This window comes from Varanus komodoensis, unplaced genomic scaffold, assembly GCF_004798865.1.
Source record: "Varanus komodoensis strain SLA01 unplaced genomic scaffold, ASM479886v1 scaffold30, whole genome shotgun sequence".
NCBI classification, from domain to species: Eukaryota; Metazoa; Chordata; class Lepidosauria; order Squamata; family Varanidae; genus Varanus; species Varanus komodoensis.
The window spans coordinates 10,943,218-10,964,044 of NW_025335762.1; the positions used below are offsets into that span (position 1 = coordinate 10,943,218).

General features: G+C 42.7%; 1 protein-coding gene across 11 annotated transcripts in view; it reads right to left on the minus strand.

Annotated features, from left to right (window-relative positions):
- PKNOX2 (PBX/knotted 1 homeobox 2) overlaps positions 1–20,827 on the minus strand; it is a 372,168-nt gene that overhangs the window by 288,457 nt on the left and 62,884 nt on the right. For all 11 annotated transcript variants that reach the window (XM_044437340.1, XM_044437344.1, XM_044437343.1 and 8 more), the window contains one exon: positions 20,655–20,751. The gene's annotated coding sequence lies outside the window, so the exon portion shown is untranslated. The remainder of the gene's footprint in view (positions 1–20,654; positions 20,752–20,827) is intronic.

A 20,827-nucleotide genomic window follows, 5' to 3' on the forward strand; every position in this document is an offset into this window, starting at 1 on the left:
AGGGCAACACCGAGGCTGTCCTACTTTGAACATATCATGAGAAGGCAACATTCCCTGGAGAAGACAATCATTCTAGGGAAAGTCAAATGTAGAAGAAGACAAGGAAGACCAAATATGAGATGGACGGACTTCGGAGAGGAAGCCATGGCCTTGAATTTGCAAGAGCTGAACAGGGCTGTTCTGCACAGGGCAGTTTGGAGAGCTTTCATTCATGGGGTTGCCTTAGGCTGGAGAGACCTGATGGAACGTAAGAACAAGAAAGAAACTTTTGCTCTTTCCACCTCCAGGAAATCAGTAGCTCTATTATCGTCTATTTGGTTTATGGAATATTACAGAGTACAGACAACTTTTATCCCCCAAACTAGCGTAATATCAATGGAAATGTTCATATTTTGTCTGTCTACATTTTGCAGATTGTGAGGTAGCTTTTGTTCCATCATTTACTCACAGACAGAATTGGATTTTGGACAAATCCATTTATAAGCCAATCTGAGAATTTCCCAAAATGAACCCCCCCACACAATTTATTTATTTTATTTATTAAAACATTTTTATGCCGCCCCATTCGCCGAAGTCTCGGGGCGGTTTACAACAATGTATGCATATCTCCCTAAATTCCCATGTGCTAGACTATGGGGAAATGCACATTTTCAGGTTCAATTCTTCTGATTTTGCTATCATCAAATGTATCTAAAGTTACAGGAAAATTATAATGAAAAATGGCCCACAAGTCCGTAGAATCCATGTTGACTCAGGAAAATCCAGTCGGGTGTGAAATCTCCAAGTTGAATTTGTACAGAATCAGACTGCAGATTCCTGCCATCCCTAAATATCAACATTTTGCAAAGCCTCATTCAAAGTTCATGTGCACAGCAATTTATCTTTTTAACAAAATTTACGATAGTGTATGGTGCATGTTCTCTCATCTCTGGTAGAAAGTGACACTGATAGAGCAAGTGAAGTTCTACCACAGGTTCTTCTGCATGTCTGAATCAGGCCCTGTTTTGGCAAGTTTCCTCCCATCCCAGTGAATCCACAAGCGGCCATTCAGTTCTGCCCTGCAATTCCATGAACATCCCATTGGCCACCTGCTAATCTGTTTTCAGGCTAGAATACTTACAGCACTAACTTAGTCATGTCTACTCAGAAGAATGTTCCATTAAAGACAACAGTGCTTACATCCAGGTAAATGTTAACCAGATTTTAGCATTAAAAGGGTTTGATTTCTAGGCCATGCTTTCACAAGGAAGAAAAACAACTCATTTTAGATATCAAATCTAAAATGACATCTTTGCTCAAATACCATCTGGCTAGAGGCTATGAGCTTCCGCACCTAAAATTACACTGTGGAATGGCACAGCTTAGAAATGTTGCCTACAAGATGCTATTATTAAAACATGAACTTTGGCTGTAGCCAACGAACTGCGGCCCGTCATCTCAGAAGGATTTCTCCCCACAATTATCCTGTTAATACAACATTTGGATTTAACTGCACATCATAGCTGGGGAGCGTCCCTCACCACCCATAAACAAAGACACTATTAAATGGCATTTTCATCATGCAGACAGCTCTAGCTTTCGCAAAGAGATGAAGTAACATCACCTTTGCAGCTACTGCAAAGTGCACCATCCGGGATGAGCACCCAGTATGTCAGTGGGTGCATTCATGAAGATGATGATGGCATCTTAGTTGTCTTCCTCTTAAGACCAAAGGAAAACTAATAAGCATAGAAAATAGCTCAAGAGCATTTCCCATTTAAAAATAATAATATAATAAAATATAAAAACCACAGAGGGCAAGCAACCCAGGGACTGTAAGGTATTTTGGGTTTTCTTCTAGAGGTCATAAATACTGCTATAATCCCAATGAATCTGTTTATGAGCAGGAGAGGCCCTCCTGGGAATAAAGTATGTTCCAAAGCCTATTTGTTGGGCATGTGGGAAAGGCTGTTCCCAAACTGTGGAATGTTCTTGTTTAAGAATTACACTTGCCCCCACCCTCAGCCTTTTGAGAGAAGTGACGAAGTCTCTGGCTTAATGGTGGAATCCAAGAACTGCCGGACTCTGGAATAAGGACCAAGGTTGGAGCTGGGACGTGGAGCACCCTTCCTCCAGCCTCATGGCCTGGCCTGGGACCTGGCGGCTTGTGGGTATGCAAGGGCACGAAGACTAGGACTGGGCTTCCACTAGCATGCAGCCTCAGCCATCTTCCCACAAAAGACATTGAAGTACAAATGCAGCCTTTGCTTTCACTTCCTTCCAGTTTCAGTATGATGCCTGTAAAACCACCAGTTCAGAGAGTTCTTGGACGGCACTGCACGTGCTGCAATTATTACTTAGCAGGGAATTCTCCGCATCGTTAGACAGAAACACATTGTATCCCATCCAATGCAATAACAAATAGAGAGCCAGTGTGTTGCAGTGGTTCAGAACACGGGACTGGGACTCAGGAGATTCAGGCTCTACTTCTCATTCTGCCATGGAGTGACTGGGTGACTTTGGACCAGCCACAGACTCTCAGCCCAACCTACCTCAGGGGCTGCTGTGAGGTTAAGATTGTGAGGAAGAGCAGAGGGAGAAGAAGGAGAATTGGGAAAGTCTCCCTGAGTTCCTTGAAAGGTAAAAAGGCAAGTTATAAACAGAATAAATACATTGCCTTACTACCGGTAGTTCTCACTAGTTCTTATTTGCAGTAGAGGCTGGATGTGCAATATCTGCCCAAGTTACTTCTGCTTGTCCATGTTAGTTTCCCTTCTCAACTGCTTAATGAAAACCTACTTGTTCTCCTTTATAGCTCCCTCATCAGCAGAAATAATCATTAATCATATCATAGAAGCAGACTTTGCACTGTTGTTTAAAAAGAAATCAGTGGATAGAACCTGTGAAAACTGATGCATCTAAGCCGCAGAACTATTCGCGTCTAGGTATTTATCTGATGAGCCACAAAGGATATGTTTGCAGCTGTACCAGAAATTAAATACTCACCCTTGTAGATGGGGATGTGTGAGAAATCCAAGAGCAGGGTGAAAGTCTAACAGCTTTCACAATTTAACAAACAAATGCTTCTCATTTGTGAGCCCCACACTGGACTCACTGTGGCATGAACTAAGGCAGCTTGCAGATGTCTGCTACTGGGACAGACTGAACATAGCCGCTTCTTTAAAACAGTTAATGAAAGCTGCACTAACGAGTAGCTGAAAACCACAAGGTTCTAGGAAGATTTGTGAAGACTTGGCCAATTTGCATATCACACTTCGCACATGATTTGTGCAAATTGGTTGCTTCTGTACAAATTAAGTTAGATCCTGTGCTTTTTGCACTTAATTGCACAAATTTTTATTAGTGGTTAAAATATGTGCAAATCACAGTAAAATCTTAGTGACTGAAATCCATTAAAAACCCCACTGGCCTCTGATGATCAGAAGTAGGAAGGAGTATTGAGGTCAAATGAAGAGGATTTCCCTGGTTTGGCACACCTCTGCTTGTGGAGTAAAGCAGCCTGCAATATCAAATACACACATTTTAAGAACTCTCAGTGTTCTTATGTAGGGCAAAAATTTTGATAAGGCTTTCCAACACATCTAGGATGTAATTCTGGCTGTTACGTGCAACTTTGCAGGGTATAATTTATTGTTTGTTAATTTACTGGATTTATATCCTGCTTTTTTCCACCAATATCAAAGCGGCTTACATGATTTTCCTCTTCTCAGCCTTATCCCCACTAAAAACAATTAGTGCCCACATGAGTCTGGTCTGTATGCTAGTCAAGCCCCAAACAACACCATGTATCAAACTGAACATAGTTGCTGCGGGTTGTTGATCTTGTTGCATTGCTGTTACTGTTTATTGTTTTATTTAATTATGATTATTTTACTGGCTGTTTTTAATGTCTTTCACATTTTTAAACTGCCCGGATATTCAATGCACTATGGGGCAGTACAGAAGTGCAATAAATAAATAAATTCAAGGAACAGCATATATGCTGGATAGGAGGCAGTTGCAGAAAGCAGAAAAAGGCACGTGATAAACATTACTGAATCATAAATAGAAAGTCTTCTGGCTAAGCAACCAGGAGTACAAAACAATGGAGCCACTTAGGCTAAATTACAGCATGAGACCACCACTACTATTGAACATGATGACCATGCTAGCTTTTTTCAACACAAGAAATTCGGGGTAAAGAGAAACTTACCTGGCTGCACCAGACTGTTAAGCCGCATCTGTGACTCCTGCTTTCACCCAAGTTTCAGTCGTGCACCCAGAGGCGCTCATTAGGTGTGCCCTTTGAGTTACATCTGCCATTGCATCAATAAACTGCTTTAAGCTCCAAAATCACATTAACTATTCATTTGCACAAGTATTTGGGCATCATCCCCTACAATCAGTATTCCTCCAGATGCTTTCCTCTGCGTCAAGGCCCTTACAAACAGGAAAGTGCTTTTCTTTAGGAGGATTCTATTTTAATCACCACAAAACAGAAGAATCAACAGGTAAGTCAAAAGCAAAAGTTTTGATAGCCGAAGCTAATGAACCACATTCTACAGACGGACAGGACGAGAGCAAATATTCTGAGGAAAAAGGAGAAAGGTAGCCACTTGGATCTTAACGTGTGTAAAACAGAGGATGACGCGGTGACGGAAGTGTGGTGACACATCCTGTTACTGGGTGCAGGGCTTGCCTTCAGTGACGTTATCTCCAGGGGATGGGACTTGGCCAAGGCTGCCTTGTGGAGAACTCCAGGAAGCTTTCAGGTCAGAACAGGGGCTCAGTGGTCCAGATAGGCTCCCCAGGCTGGAGCGTCTGAACCCTGGTCTAACCTAGATCTGGGGTCATCACCACTTTCTGTGGCATTAATTTCACCCAGTAAATTGTGTTGCATATGGAGCGATTCCTTCCATCTTAAATTTGTTGCTAACAGACTTCATGTGATGCTGAGTTTTAATATCAAGAAAGACAGAGAGTAAGTTCTCCCTCTGCACTGAAAGAGAAATGCAGCCATTAATGTGTGTATGTGTGTATGTGTGCAAGCATGTGCAGTTGACTTGAAAGAAATGTCCAGATGGGAAACAAATTTGTTCAGTTCTCATTTTAATTTGCATTTATTTCACTCAGACCTCCTGAACCTCCTGAACATGGACACATATCCATATGGTTATTCTAAAAGTATAAGCTAATGCAGTATTGGGACACAGCAAATATAAGCTTGTAATATGTGTGAAACCAAATTGACAGACTCATCCAACCCTGCTGCTTCTCATGTGGTGGGCAACCTGTAGCCCTTGGCCTAACTTTTCAATTAGAAAGTGTGGAATGCAATCAGGGATGACAGAATAGCATCCTTAGGAAACCGCAAATTTCTTTTCTGGAGAACAGGACACAATCACCAACTATGACTCTGATTAAGCAAGTCAGTTCATAGCGTTAGACCAAGTAAGAGATCGGAGGGCTATTAACATGCACACAGCTAATGCTGACCCTTTCTGTAGTTGCCTCAGATGACATTGAATCTGCAAACTTTTAAAGCCTATTTTGGATGAATTTTGGGGTTAACAGCAGCCACACTAAAAGCTAACAGGTCTGCATGGGGGCCCCTGAGTTGAATGCTACCCACCCCTGCACTACATAATAAAATTATCATTCCTTGTGCTGAAACTGACACACATTTAGAACTACAAATACCCAAACAGCAACTCATTCCAACCATAGTTGGTACAAATATCAGGAACAGTATCAGTCTGAGCTGGATTCACTTAAATTGCTTATTGGTATCAACCCAATGAGAGCAAATTACTGCATTTATGTTAACGTTAAGATTAATTTAGGGTTGCAGAGTGCCAGTTCCAAGGAAGTTACATGTTAGAAAAAGATCTGTTTGAACTACAGAAGTTGAAGAAATTTGAGTGAACAGATTTCCCCCCCTAATTTTTGCTTCCCAGACTAATACACAGACCAAAATAAAGTTATTCATTGGACTTCAAGTTTTCTAGTTCTATGTTCAACACATGTGCATAAATATATACTGTAGGAAAAATAATATTAGATGCATATTTTTGGTAAAGGTCCATAGAAAAGTGCATATTTTACAGGGAAATGCATGGCAAATGTATAAGCAGAAATTTATACAAATATGATAAGGAGGAGATCCCATCATTTGAATTAGTATTTATGATTATTTAAGTAATAGAAAACAAACTCCAACAGACTTACAACAAAACATGTTTAAGAAAGATGTAGGTAAATTAGAAAGGGTCCAGTGGAGCTCAACAAAAGTGATCCAGGATTTGGAAACGCTGCCCAAGAGGAGAGACTGAGAGAACTGGGCATGTTCAGCCTTGAGAAGAGAAGACTGAGCGGGGACATGGGATCCCTCTACAAGTACTCAAAGGCTGACACGAAGAGGAAGGTCAAGATCTCTGCTTGCTGATACCAGAGTGTAGGACATGGAATCATCAATTCAAGTTGCGACAGCCCAGATTCAGGCTGGACATCAGGAAAAGCTTTCTGACCGTCAGAGCAATACGACAGTGGAACCAGCTGCCTCGAGAGGTGGTGGGCTCTCCCACACTGGAGACATTCAGGAAGAAACTGGACGGCCATCTGAGCTCGATGGTATAACATGGTGTTCTGCAACAGCAGGGGGCTGGACCTGATGGCCTTCATGGCCCCTTCCAACTCTACTAGTCTATGAATCTATGTCTGAAATGCACATGGACCAGAAGTACCCCTCTGTCCCTAGTTCAGTGCAGGTACTCATTTGTATAGACGATTAGCTGCTACACGCTTTTGTGGCATTGGTGGTAAGAACATGAGAGAACAATTTGTTTTCCTTCCCTCCTACTTCAGCAATCAAAGTCCCTCAGCCATTCCTGCTCTGAGAAACTACTCCGGGAACAAAAATTTTATCATCACGGTGGCGGGGGGTGTGGGGAGAGTTAGAAGATAATATTATACTCACAGAAAATATCATGCAGCTAGGTAAAAATCATATCCAATACTGCTGCCTGCCTACAGCTTTATTTCTGTCATTTCCAATAATTAAAGATCAGATTTAAAGAGACAAAAACTGTTCATCTACTGGCATAAGTATGAATAATCCAACAAAAATAGAAGTAAACAAAAACAAAACAATGTAAAATCACAGACAATCCTGACTAAAGCAAGGCAGTGGGGATCCCCACTAATCCCAGGCACCTGACAGAATACAGATGCTTTCATTTGTTCAGGGAAGGAGACCGTAGAACCACAGTCGTGAACCTTCAGGAAGAAGCATGGCGGTGTGGCCTAGCTGACAGAGTCCAGCCTTCTCTTGCCATGTCAGAGAACAGGCGCTCCTGGAAAGCCATCATCTGTTGAGGGGCTGTCTGTTTTCCACCTTCCAGCATGGGGATTTTCTTTTCTTTTTGTCATTTCCCCATTCACGCAAAACTGCAAACTACAGTACAACTCATAGAGAGATGTGCTTTCAGCAGCTGCTTGGAGAATCTTGCAGAGCTGGAACACTGCTTGATCACCCCATCAATGTGGATATAGGAGGAGGAGTTAGGGAAAGTGCAGCTTGCCTATGCCCAGAAACAGGATGGGAGAACCTCCAACTTTTAAATCTCTTTCTTCTACGTGAGGAATGCAGGAGCTCAGGCTGGATTCAGCCCCCAGCTCTATTTGCAAGCCTGTTCCCTTGGATCCAGCCGTTTTCCACCAACTGCCCATCATTTGGTGGTTTTCTGGCTTTTGCATAGTTTCTTCCCTGCCCTATTCTGAAGCTTGAAATGCTTCTCAACTCTTGAGTTTCAATCTACAGTCTGATAAATCTGGCTTCCACCGAACCCTTTAACCATTCATGTTCCACACTTCTGCTGTTTGTAATTATTATTAATTTACAGTGTTTGTAAACGTCTCTGTATCTAGGCAGATTCCAGAGCAGGGAAGAGTACAAAGCTAAAACAAAGCACAATACATTAAAAACAAAAGCCAATAAACTTTTAAATGTGTCCACCACTAATTGTCAGAGTGCAGTTTTCTTTTGCAACTGTCTTGTGCCATATGAACACGGGCATGGATAGTGCTGCTGTTATTTATCACCATCGGCTTTCTACATTTTCGAAGGTTAAGACCATATATGTGGCTCTGCCCTCCACCTTATCTTGTGAGATAGGCTGAGAGAGTAACACTGCTCAGCAGCACCCGTGAGCTTCATGGCTAAGCAGGATTTCAATCCGGGCTTCCATCGTTTTAGGCCAGTACTAACTACCCTCCACTCTGCCCCTTCACACTGATTGCTCATGACTGTCATGAGTCAGAGTTGGCTACCACTCTGCACAATGAACATGGACAATCAATATTACTTGAAATTAAGCTGCATATTTACCTGGAAGTCAGACCCACTGATTCCAATGGAATTTACCTCTAGGCAACATTTGGGTTTTCAGTGGCTAGAGAGAAAGATGATCAACTGCATGGGAGTTGATGGCATTACACAAGCATTACTGACTATAGGGTCCTTCTATAGTTTTGCAAGGTAGGACTTTAAAACCCTTCAAACCCTGTTGGGCCGGAGGCAATCAAGTTGCAGTGTCCACCTTGGGAAAGGTTATCTCTATTAAACAATCTGAAGCTCACATAAATCACAGGTCAGAGGCAAGTTATTTCACTGGAACAAAGAGTACAGGTATAGTTCACCACCTACAGCACAACCAATCAGCGCCTATAGCACAACCAATCAGCAAAGCTACTGCTGTGGTGCATGCTAATTGTAGCCTGTGTTGGCACAAGAATGGCTTGTAAACAGCTGGAGACAAGCAATTACTACTAAAGGCATGCAAGGTGACACCAAGAGAGTAGTAGGTAAGACCTTATTGTAAAAGGAAATGACCTGGAGTTCATTTTACAATTCCTACCCAGGTGCTTGCTTTCTCAGGGAGATTTTATTGCCACCCTTAAAAATGGTTATTTTCAGTCAGGCAGTGAAGATCTGTATGAGATCCCTTTGCACCATTCATCTCATTTGGTTTCCAGTGACATCAACTGGTACAGGACATACAAGCCAGCCCTTCCCCTCTGTGAAATAGAAGTAGCCGGCCTTAAGCAGTAAAGATTTAGTAATACAAGGCAAAAGCTGCACCCATAGAACTAAAAGATATTACTATTATAGCTAATCTATGCTAAGGCTAGGTATTTAAGGAGCAGCTCAGTTTGATCCTGCTCCAAAAATACTCACGGAGTAGCTTAGAGAATGAACCTTGCCTTTAATCCTCCCCTACAAAGAAAAATACCATGCTGAAAGCACTAGTTGAAATGATTAAAGCAGGGAACATTTAAAAGCAGGAGAATAACTGGATATCAAATGTTTGTTTGAATTAAAAAGCTCCTATCTAAAGGACAACAAGGAAGGAGACAAACATTTCACAGGGTGGGCATTCCAGTGCTGAATCGCCATCACCAAGCCCATTCAGCCACCCGGGATGGTGGTAAAGACAGGGCGGTCAGCTCATAAAACCTGAGCAGGATGATTTATAAGCACCTAAAGCAGAGAAGCTACAGGGGCAATTTCCTCCTCCCAATCCCCCCACCCTGCATTCTCCCCTAGATGGGCTTTTTATCCATCGAGCAACACTACCTTGAGTGGAAGGGAAGAAAGGCTGGAGAGACCACGATCTATTCTTGTCTTTCTTCACTTACTAAAACATCCTCTTTCTCCCTTCTCCAAGGCCATTTTTCTGATCTTGGAGGCCAGGCAGAATGTTTCTTTTCACACCAGCTACAAAGGGATGGGAGGCACAGATCCCACTCCTCCTTCAAAGGTCAGAGTGCTGTCTCCAGCCTGGGAGGGTGTAATTCCCATTATCCTATGCCATCCCCCAACCATGCCAAAGAGCCATAGGATCATTCTCCTTCCAAATGATCAAAAATCAACGGAACTGAAATTTTCACACACCCACAGCAGCCAAACCCAACAAGTACGGTCATTCCAAAGTCTGAAGAGGACTGTGTTGCACTTGCTTGTGATATACCTATTAAAGATGAGGATACAGTCAGAGGAAAAGGTGTGGCAATTCTGATTTGCCAACAGCAACATGGCTGCACACACGGGGATTCAGACTTCTCAGAGCAAATTGCTCAAAGTCCTGGGCCTGGATGCATGAATTTGACCACTTCAATTTTAGAAATATTTGGGGGTTTTTTAAATTTGAAGTTCTTTTTGTCCCGTTTTTGGGTAACTTCAGTGTATTTTGGTTAAGAGTTTAAATTCTTATCCATCCCTCGACAGAGTTGATGGTAAATGGAGGAAGAAAGAACCACGAGAGACTGCAAGAGCATCAGAGCAACAGAAGCATCATAGCAGGGCTGTTTCAGAGGGCGACGCAGTTGTGTGCACTTTTGTGCAAAGTGATGTTGGGACTGCAGCTGGGGAGGGAATATTTGACCTCATCTGCCTCTATGCTGGCACTGCATTCATTTATTTTAAACCCTTACCATCTTCCCATTGATGCAATTCAGCTTGGTCCCACAGCTGTGACTGATCAGTCCCATCACAGTAGCCAATGTGCATGAACAAATAGGGTGGCCACTTTTGAATTGCCCCCCCAAAAATGGAACCCCCCCAAAAAATAAAAGAGAAAATAATTTGCATGATATGTGCATTTGCCAATTTATATGTATAGATGCACATTTGTAGAGCCAGGGCAGTGTAGGGGTTAAGAGTGCGGGACTGGGACTCAGGCAATCTGGGTTCTAGTCCCTGCTCAGCCAACTGGGTGACTCTGAGCCAGTCACAGATTCTCAGCCTGACCTACCTCATAGGGTTGTTGTTGTGGGGATAAGATTGAGAACAAGCCGCTTTGAGTTCATTCTAAGAAAAAGGGGACATAAAATTTAGGAAGATTAGAATTTAAGAAACATCCAGTACGTCTCAGTCCCGCCATATTGCAGAAGACTGGTCGCATGCTCTGGTCTGCTAGCCAGACACGAACAAGTAACAGTTCTTTTGGCTCATTATCTTTCAGCTGCAGTTTGGCAGAACAGTCACTGAAAGGGCGGATGGTGTCAAAGCAAGGGCAGCCCTTGAGCCCCAGCCCCCACTGAAACACGCACTTTTGAGAACACGGACTGGGGTTTGAGAAGTAGGGGAAGGGAGATGAGGAACGGGCAGGATGCCCCAAGACAATCACTTCTGAAGTGAGAACTCTGGGTCTGTTTGGCCTGCAGCCCAAACCAGTTGGAAAAAAGTTGCTGGAGAATGAACCCTGAAACCAGTTCCCAGTGGGAATTCAAAAGCCTGAACTTTGCCAGTATCCTCCAAACATCCATTCAATTCCCATCCCCTGCAATGGAGACATTTATCAGACGTTAAAAATGTTTCTTGTTTACCAAACAACTTATTCCCAAGATAAAATACCACACTCTCCCTCCCTACCACCCTGACTTATAACCTCATCCTGGGAAGCTTGTCAGTACATTTTTGTGAAATGTTTTCAAAACTCACTTCTAACGTCTGCTTTTGTCAAGCCTTTCTAGTCTTCAAAAGTTCTCTCCAACATCAAAAAAGAAAAAGTACAATGAAGGGGAGTCTATGGGAAAAATATTCAAGATGTAGGAGACTCATAAATGTTTAACCTTTGTACAAAATAAGCAGCATGTTAGAAGGTGGGGTGGAGTGCAAGGAGAAATTCATGTAAAGTGAAGAAAATAACAATTAATTGCACAACAGTTTCTTCCTGTTTCTGGAGACAGTAGTCCATTCTGCTTCATTAACAATTCTTCAATCTAGGCTACAACCCAAATCCAACTTAAAGGAGCCACATTTTGGATGCTGGGGATGATAATGGGGTCAATTGCTGAGAGACAATGGCCAGTAAACATTTATCTCCAGACTGAAACAAAAAGAAAAACAAGGACTCAAATTGCGAGAATGTTCGCATGTTATGGGGGAAAAGAAGCTTTATTTTTGCGATTACCTATGTTTATGTAGTTTGAATTCCTACCAACTACTCTGAGATCATTGCCATTTTATAATTATCCAGGGGTCGATTCTAAGGGCCAAGTCTGGGTTGGTTAATTATTAACCTGTTTTATTTAGTGGTTTTATATTTTAATATCGAGTGCTGAGCAACTGTTACTTTTATTTCTATTTTATTGTATTAATCTGTTGTAAACTGTCCAGGGATGTCTGTGATGGGACGATATAGAACATTTTCAAATAAATGAATAAATCTAGATGTAGTTGTATGTATAGGAGGAAACCCCTTAAAATCAATAGGAATTTAGTTATTCCGCTTCTCTATGCTAAGTATAGCAAGTCTGGATCCAACTCACTGTCCTCTACTGTACTTATTTATGCCGTGTAACAGGAAGAAAGGAAATTCAGGCATTATTGCAAGTCCACGGCTGTCAGCTTGGAATATTCAACTTGACTTCCCTGACCACAAGAGTTGGACCAAGTATAGCGAGGTTCCCCTGCTTGCAATAGATCTAATTGCTCACAGGGGTCAAGACTGGCTGCAGAACTGGACAATAACCCTTTAAGTAGTAGAAAGGTCCTGGGGGGGGGGGGTGGAATTAACACCAGATCCATCCCTGCCATGCTTCAGAAGGACGTTGCATGTTGCTGAAACAACAGACCTTTGAGTGAGTTGCAACCCTCATAGATCTCTCCAGGGTCCTGAAAGATCAGGCCATCCTACCCTGACAGCTCATTTTTTGGTAGTTGCCTGGCAGTCACTTGATTTTCCATTCAGGGCAGAAATGCTTTTCCTAAGATGTATCTACCAGCAGCAGCTACTTTAAGCTGCAATATGCTGGATACTTTTGGTATTTCTCTCCCACCCAGCACTACAATCCACCTCCCAAGGGAGTCTCTGAAATTGAATCTGGCTAAAGGAGGTCTGCCATGCCTGTGCTATACAAGGAACACTGACTCTGTAGCATCCATGCCCAGCTTAGTAGGTACATGATGAAAGATCAGGAAAAGGCAGCAACAGAGGAAAAGGTGGGTATGTTAAAATCCCATGACAATATTTTTTATTAACTCTGAGCATATTCAAAGACTTGAGGTGTTTTCAGGTCAAATAAAGGGGTGCTTGTACATCCCTAAAACTTAGCTCAAGCATCAAGCTCATTTTTCCCACTTGTATTTCAGCTTGCGAAAAAGAGAAGTGTTTTTCTTGGCTGAATATTAACAGCATGGCTCCTGAAATTGTCTTGCCTGCAGGGTGCAACCTCCAAGACAGACACCAGCTTCATTTCTACCTTCAATTATTGGCTTGGTTGTTTCTCAAAGAGCATGTGTGCAAACATAATCCTCTCACAAAGAGCGGAGAGATGGGGAAAAGAAACTGCCACCTACAGGAGAAGAACTCCCATATCATAAATTCAGAATTTCTATACTGTAGCCCTAGTTCTGTAGAAAGAACCTCACTGGGATGGCACCAAACTTTTTCCTTCAGTCTCTGCCAGCAAACTTCCATCAGGACACCTGAAGCTGAGATAAGATGTCAGTTTCTGTGGATTATTCCTTTTGTATTGACAAACCCAACAGCAAGTTAGCCTACTAATACCAATTAAGACTAGCGAGAATAAGAGGGCCAGTTACACAGAACTAATTAATGCAGAGCTGTGATAACATTTCATGCAAACTAAGCCTCAGATTCCTGGCAATAGTCAATTACTTGGGGTGGAAAATGTTTCCCGGAGGTCCATATCTATGGGCCAGAGCTTCAAGTCCTCACTGATGCCAATGGATGGTTTCTTTCTTAGCTCAGTTGCTACAGAGGGCCATTTGCAAGGGAGATAACAGCTGGAAAAGGAAAGTACAACCATTCTTAGATGCTATACCATCCCTACATACATGTATTTCCCCCAAACACTGTAATTAAACAGACGGGACCAGCCTTTGGTTTTAATGGAAACTTTTCTTCTGAGCTTGGTTATATGAAGTGGGGACAATTTTCCTCCAAGGAAAGAGAAAGAAGCAAAGGGATGTGAGAGTTTGAAAATTAATTGCAACTGAGGTAGTACTACTAATTTGAGATGATGTGCAAATTAATTGAAGTGTTTATTATATTTGAGATGGTATGGAGTATGGACCAGCTTTGCCTTCCATGAAATTTAAATTTATATATAGATTTTTATGTAGCAATGTACCTTATAAACTTCAGAAGTAAATATTTTAAGTGCCTACTAGCACCCCTAAGCCCACCTTGATTTTAATGCGTGCAGAGGCTGTTTAATTAGGATGGCCACTTATAAATTGCCATAAAAGAGGAAATGCATTACCAAAAGGGAGGACAGAAATTTGCATAACATTTGCATATACTAATTTAGATCCAAGTGTAGAACTAATTACTGTAATTTAAATGGAAATAACTACATCTCTGCACAGTAGGAAAGAATGTGACCAGGTGCCCTCTTACTTCGCCTGCTCATTCTTCTGGCCAGGGCCTGTTTATGAATGGGCAACTTGATGGCCATTAGGTTCTTCCTTCTTATGGGCTTTTAACATTAAACCAGATCTGAATTTCAAGTCAAGCAGGAGTGGGACTTTTTTCCCCCCAATCAAGTCCAGATCCCCATTCAGTGAAGGCTTTGGGAGGGATGCCTTCCCTATGTGGGCAGGGCCAAAGGCAAGAGGGGTGGGACCTAAATTCAATCCCGGGCCCTTCTGTAGGCATGTTAATAGCATAAAAGTGGAAACAGTGAGCCCTTCATAATGTTAGATTTCAAACAAAGTCTTTAATTATCACTAAGGTTAACATACCCTGGACCAACAGAAAAACTAACAAGTGGTTTGTAGATCAAACCAAGTCACATTTTTCCCTAGAAGCAAAGATGGCAGAACTGAAGCTTTCATACTTCAGTCATATCACAGGGAGGATTGTCTTGGGAAGACGAGCATGCCAGGGAAAGCCAAAGGCAGAAGAGGAATATTGTAGGCAGGTGGGCCAAATTACCAGCAGAAGCCAAAACTGAGTTCAGCAGCCAAATACATTACCAAATCCAGAAGTGAGACAAGCAGGAGTCCAAGAATCAGGAGTACTAAACATGAATCAAGGTAATGGCTTTGAAACAAGTAACTGAAGGTGAAAAATGATGTCACCCCTATTCTTGGCTAGTACCCACTGAAGGCCTTTAACACCAGAGCCTTCTTAGCCTACCCAAGGCTCAGTTGCAGCTTATTAGAGCATTCTGGCTAGAGCCCTGCTCATGAGGAGTCCTTCATTTATTTATTTATTTATTTAGGGGACTTCTATGTCGCCCCATTCGCCGAAGCCTCGGGGTGGCTCACAAACTTAAATAAGTAACTGAATGAATGGGCACTCTTCCTCACAGGAGCTCCACTGGCCACCTGCTTGAAGTAAGGCTCCTGCTGGGGCTCAGGGGGTGCTCACCCTCTGCCTGGGAGGCAGGGCCCCTCTCCCTGACCAGGTTGGGCCAGCAGCCAGCTTTCCCAAGTGCCCAGACACCTCCTGATGTAAATGGATCTATAGCACCTCTGCAAAATGTATATTCTGGGGAATACATTTCCAACAGGCAAAATACCATTCAAAATCTTTAAGGTAGGATGAATTGAACTTCAGCCTGGAGAATTTCTCAAAGGTCCAGATGAACCAAACTTAAGCCTGGAAAATGAGAAAAACTGAGATTGATAGATTCATCCATCCCTAGTTGCAAACACTGTTTTTAAAATAGAAAATACAATGACAGGTCTCAGTGTGGAATTTAAACTACTCCTTAATTCAAGGGATTGATTGCTAAGAGGGAAATGGTTTCAGATAAACACTCATTTTCCCACTTGGTGTCCCATAGTTCTACTGAGAAATACCTGCAGCAAACTCTGCATGGGAAAGGTGAACATTTATCAGTAATTGTCCATGTTTAAACAATAATAAAAGGAAATGAATAAGTAATAAAAGTGTTGCAGCCCCCCTAAAGGTGGTAACAATGGCATGAAATAAAAAGCCATCTACTGTGTAAGGTTTAGTAAACACAACCTGGCCCTGCAAATGCTAATATATGTAACCTTGATCCTTTACATAACTCTACAAAATTGATACCTCTGTTTTACACCATTCCTTCTGTTATCTGACTCTGGCAAAGGCAAGCTTAAGCCATTCCCAAATAGGAGCTCCAGAACCAAGGAGTTCACATTACTGGGTTACTGTGGCAATTTCTACAAGATCCAAGGATTTGGGATTGGTGGTAGGGTTAGAGACAGAAATGGACACAGCCAGGATGCACAAGTTCTAAGTAGTTCAAGGTGATAGAGGTATCCCTTGCTTAACACAGTTTTGATTAATGTGGGTTTTGATTAACATGGTAAGATTAATTGTGGCGTTCCCTTGATATATGTGGCAGAGTTTTAATTAACGCGCGGTTTTAAATTTGCCACAGTCGTGGGCATGATAACGTCATTCCTCCCACCCAACTATGAGCTCAGAGCTCCTGTGAGGCCACTGTCTGTTTTACAAACTCCAATTATTCACCATAAGATTTAGAACCTATTGACCATGTCAAAGAATCAGAGCACCAGTGCATCAAGCAAAAAAAAAAAGGGGGGGGGGCGGAAGGAAAGTAATATCCTAAGATACAAAACTTGATATAATTAAAATGTTTAAAAGTGATGAAAGTAAAAGTAACATTGCAAGCCAATCTGAGTTGACAATATGGACAATTATTGATGAGTCAACAATAGGGACAATTTTAACCAAAGCTGATTAAAATTTTAATCATGGTTGTCATGGTGGCCATGAAGTCTCAAGCTACCATGGATAAGGATGGGCATTAAAGTTGCCCAGAACTAGCATGCCAAGGGTCTTCAGCACAAGGTCCAAGGCTACCTCCATGAGCTCAGGTAAAGAGACTGCTGGACAACAGGGTGGATAATGTACCAGCAGAATCCCCAGTTTGCCTTGAGAACCCAGTGCAAGTTAAAGGCACTCCAGGCCAGATCCCAGGGAGACAGGGAGCCTGGAGAGTAAGGACGAGCTCTTGTAAACTAAAAGCATCCCCCTCCCTGGCCTTCTGGGTGATATTGGCGCTATGTCAAGAATCCAGGTGGGCACGGCTGAGAAAGCAGTGGAGCAGCTGACACTGGAGGACAGCAGGAAAGGCTGGGGAGAGGAAAAGCACTGTGTATCAGCCTTGAATGATGCCCCATGCTGGTCTTCACTAGCCTGCCTTCCAGATGTTTTAGAGTTCAACTCCCATTGATCCCAGTTAGCATGGCCATTTTGGGAGTTGTAGTTCAAAGCATTCAGGAGGCAGCTGGTTAAGGAAGGCTGTCCTGTGAACACATACCTGGAAGAGAGCCCTGGTCAGAACAGCAGAATTGGCTTGTGAATACACGTGCAAGTTTGCTCTGTGAATGGCTTCTTTAAAAAGTTACTTTTCTTCTTAATCAGAATTGGAGAGAGTCCTAGACAGCTTTGCCCAAAGTTCTAGTCAGCTTTGCCCTCTGCTGTGAAGTGGGACCATCCATCCTCTCATTTTAGATATTAAATACGCAGAGCAGTTCTGCTTCTTGTATACAGCCCAACGCATCAGAGGCATTCAGTGCTGAGTGATAGTAGCTACTGCTCCCTGTTTATTGTGTTACCATAGGGAACGGGTCACAGCGCAGTGCAGAGCACATGCCTGGGATGCAAAATGTCCCAGGTTCAGTCTGTGTTATTGCCAGCTAAAAAAGGATCATAGATAGAAGACTTGGAAAAGGTCTTGGAGAGGTTCGACCAGCCAGAACTGAGAATATGATAAATATTAGAATATTGAAGAGAAGAGAAGAGAAGAGAAGAGAAGAGAAGAGAAGAGAAGAGAAGAGAAGAGTCCTATTCAAGTGTAGGTCTGTTTACACTTGCTGCACCCTGACATAGTGGTCCTGTGGTCCCTGGGCAAGTGTCCCAGGGGCCACAGAATGGTCCAGATTCTCACTGCCAAGGTCAGAGACTGTGATCCCAGCTCAGAAAGGAGCCTCAGAGGTCTAACTTTCCTCCCGTTTCCTGTCAGCCAGTACAGAAAGCATTGCACTGGTTGCCCTCTGAGGCGGGAAAAGCAGCTTCAGGGGTAGAAGAAAAGGAGTATTCCAGTGGGCTGAGAGGAGAGGAGACAACAGAAGTCAGGGTATGAGTTGTCCTGAGTGTCCTCCAGCTTCCTTTCCTCCAACTCTGAAGTAGCCTTGCAAAATGGGCTGAAAACCCCATCTATTGGAAATTGCAGGCTGGGAAGATGAGCTCCGTTGCTCCTGTCACCCCGCACTGGATGATCAAGTGCCTCCGAATTCACGGCTTCCACTCATTGGGAATGCAATCAACAGGGTCACACCATTAATGAACCAGCAGTCTGGGCTGACGAACAGCAGATTTGTGAACGAAGGCAAATAAAAAAGAAGGAGCATGTAAGGGTGGTGGCAGTGATGTTCTACGTAAGATCCATGGAAGCACAGAACAAAGAAGTCTGGAATGAATAGTAGCAGGAAGCTGCCTTGGCATCTGAGCACCATATTTGAAGGAGCACCTGTCTGTGCAACTCACCAATTTCTACTAACTGCTGTGAAATTACAGTTCACTTTTGCACTGATAAAGTGATCTGTTTCTTGTGCCTTGAGAAACCCAGTTGAATTGGTGGGATTTAACTTCCTCCAAAATGGTTTTTTTTTTTAATTATTTTGGTTTTGTAAAATTGAAACATAGATAGCACTGGCTTTTGAAAAGATCATTTTCCTCCTTCCTGTTCATAATTTTGCTGTGTGCACTTGATTTTTTGTTTCCAAGTTTTATATTATAATTTGCCTTGGGGGTCTTTTCTGGGCTAGAGGAGGACTCAGAAGGAGTTTCAGAAAGCCAAGGATTCTCATATCCAGGTAGGAGAGCCAGTGCTATCATATTGTGATACTGCTGTGGGGAGGAAACAGCTTTTCTGGATAGGCCAGTCTTGCAAATCAGACAATGTTTTAATGATAATTATTAGATTGTTACATTTGTATTACATTACATTTCTATACCGCCCATAGCTGAAGCTCTCTGGGTGCTTCACAACTTTTAAGTCACCCATCCAGATTTCAACCAGGCCTGACCCTGCTTAGCTTCTAAGATTGGGCAGGATCAGACACTCCAGGCTATACAGAAGCTATAACTTATATTAAAATTACCATGGGGGCCCTTCCTGGCCTGGAAGACGACACATACATAAATAGAACCAGAAACAAATGAGCAAACATAAAAACACTGGCAGGGGAGGGTGGAACTGGTGAAAAGAGTTTTTTCTACAGAGTCACCAGATATGTTAAGCCGATCTTGATGTAACAATGCCCGGTGATTGCCAGATGTCTTGTTTTTGCTTTCGAAGTTATAGAACATCCACATTTTATTCCCTGCAGGGAGGAAGGGCTTCAATTTTTTTCTCCTGCTCAGTCGATTGGTAACTAAAAGGAGCAGCATGGCTCTGGGTTTTCTGCAATCTTCAGTCCTGAGAAGGAGCAGTTTTAAGAGATCTTTGAGCTACGCAAGCCATTGCAATTGTGACACTCTTTTCCCCTTCCCACAATGCTGCCCTGCGAATGAAGCCACACTCTTGCATCAGGAAGGAATGGCAGACACTGCCAACAGTAGCTCTGTTACCTCTTGTGGCAGCAGCCGGACTACACAGGAGTGGAGAAACTGAGTGCTGAGGGCCACGCCTGGTCCTGCTGGGATTCCCATCCAGCCCTTCAGAGATGCCCGCCTTCCTCCACCCCATTTCCCCTGTTGCCAAGTTTGAATATGCTGGGGAGGTGCATTTTTGGACCCCAGCATTTTAGCCTTTCTAGGAGTTGTGTCAATACTTAGACCAGTGTGTGTAAAACTGGCAGGGGGTGGGGGGAGGGAGCCAGAGTGATTCCACAATTTGCTACCCCCAAATCATGTAGCAAATTTGAAGGGGCTACTTCAGCTCAGCACTATGAAATATTTGTTTATGGTTACTGGCAGACATCGGGCAGTGAGAATCCCTCACCCCACCAAAACAAGAAGAAATCTGATTGTGGGTATCATAAAGGGGCTGCAGATAGTCTGCTGTTATTTTATTCATGTATTATTTCATTTCTATACCATGCAATAGCCAAAGTTCTCTGGATAGTTCGTAAAAATTCATGGCTTTACAAACCACAAATACAGATGATAAAGTTCAGCATAATAATCCAGCATATAAAATTTAAACATTTTAACTTTCTATTAGTGATTTAGCTTGCAATGGTGATTGTATTTTATCTGCCAGGGAGAAAAAGGACCTTACAAACTTGCAAAGCCACGGAAAGAATATGGGGACAAAGGAGGGCTGTGCACAGATCTGCAGCCAGTTTCACTCAAAGTTTATCCATTCTCAGCTTTGGCATTTCAGCTTTGCAATCTGGACCACCAGGGACACAGGCAAAACACACAGTTATTACGGAGCGCAACGATCATGGAAAAAAGCAAATTTTATTCATATCGATCTGCTGAAGTTTTTATTTTAATCTGGGCCGAACCCTTAAATTTGTCAGATCAGGATAATCCACACTGCATGCATTCATGATAAGTGTGCAATGTGAACTCTCTGTGCACAGATGGTGCATTTGTGTGTGCAGCAGGAGAGGCAAGGTACACAGCCCTAGAAAAAGAGGCGGGAAAAGGAAAGAAAGGAGATCTACATACCATTCTGGGTTGCTTGACTGGTGGTAACAGCACCGCTTGCACGCCTGGATATCTCTTCCAGATCAGGAACATGTAAAGCAATCAATAACTCTGCCGCCTGTGGGAAAGAGATGAATTGAGTCCTTTCTTTTTAATTAATTGGTTAATTAAAATGATAATCGATAGTAAGAGCC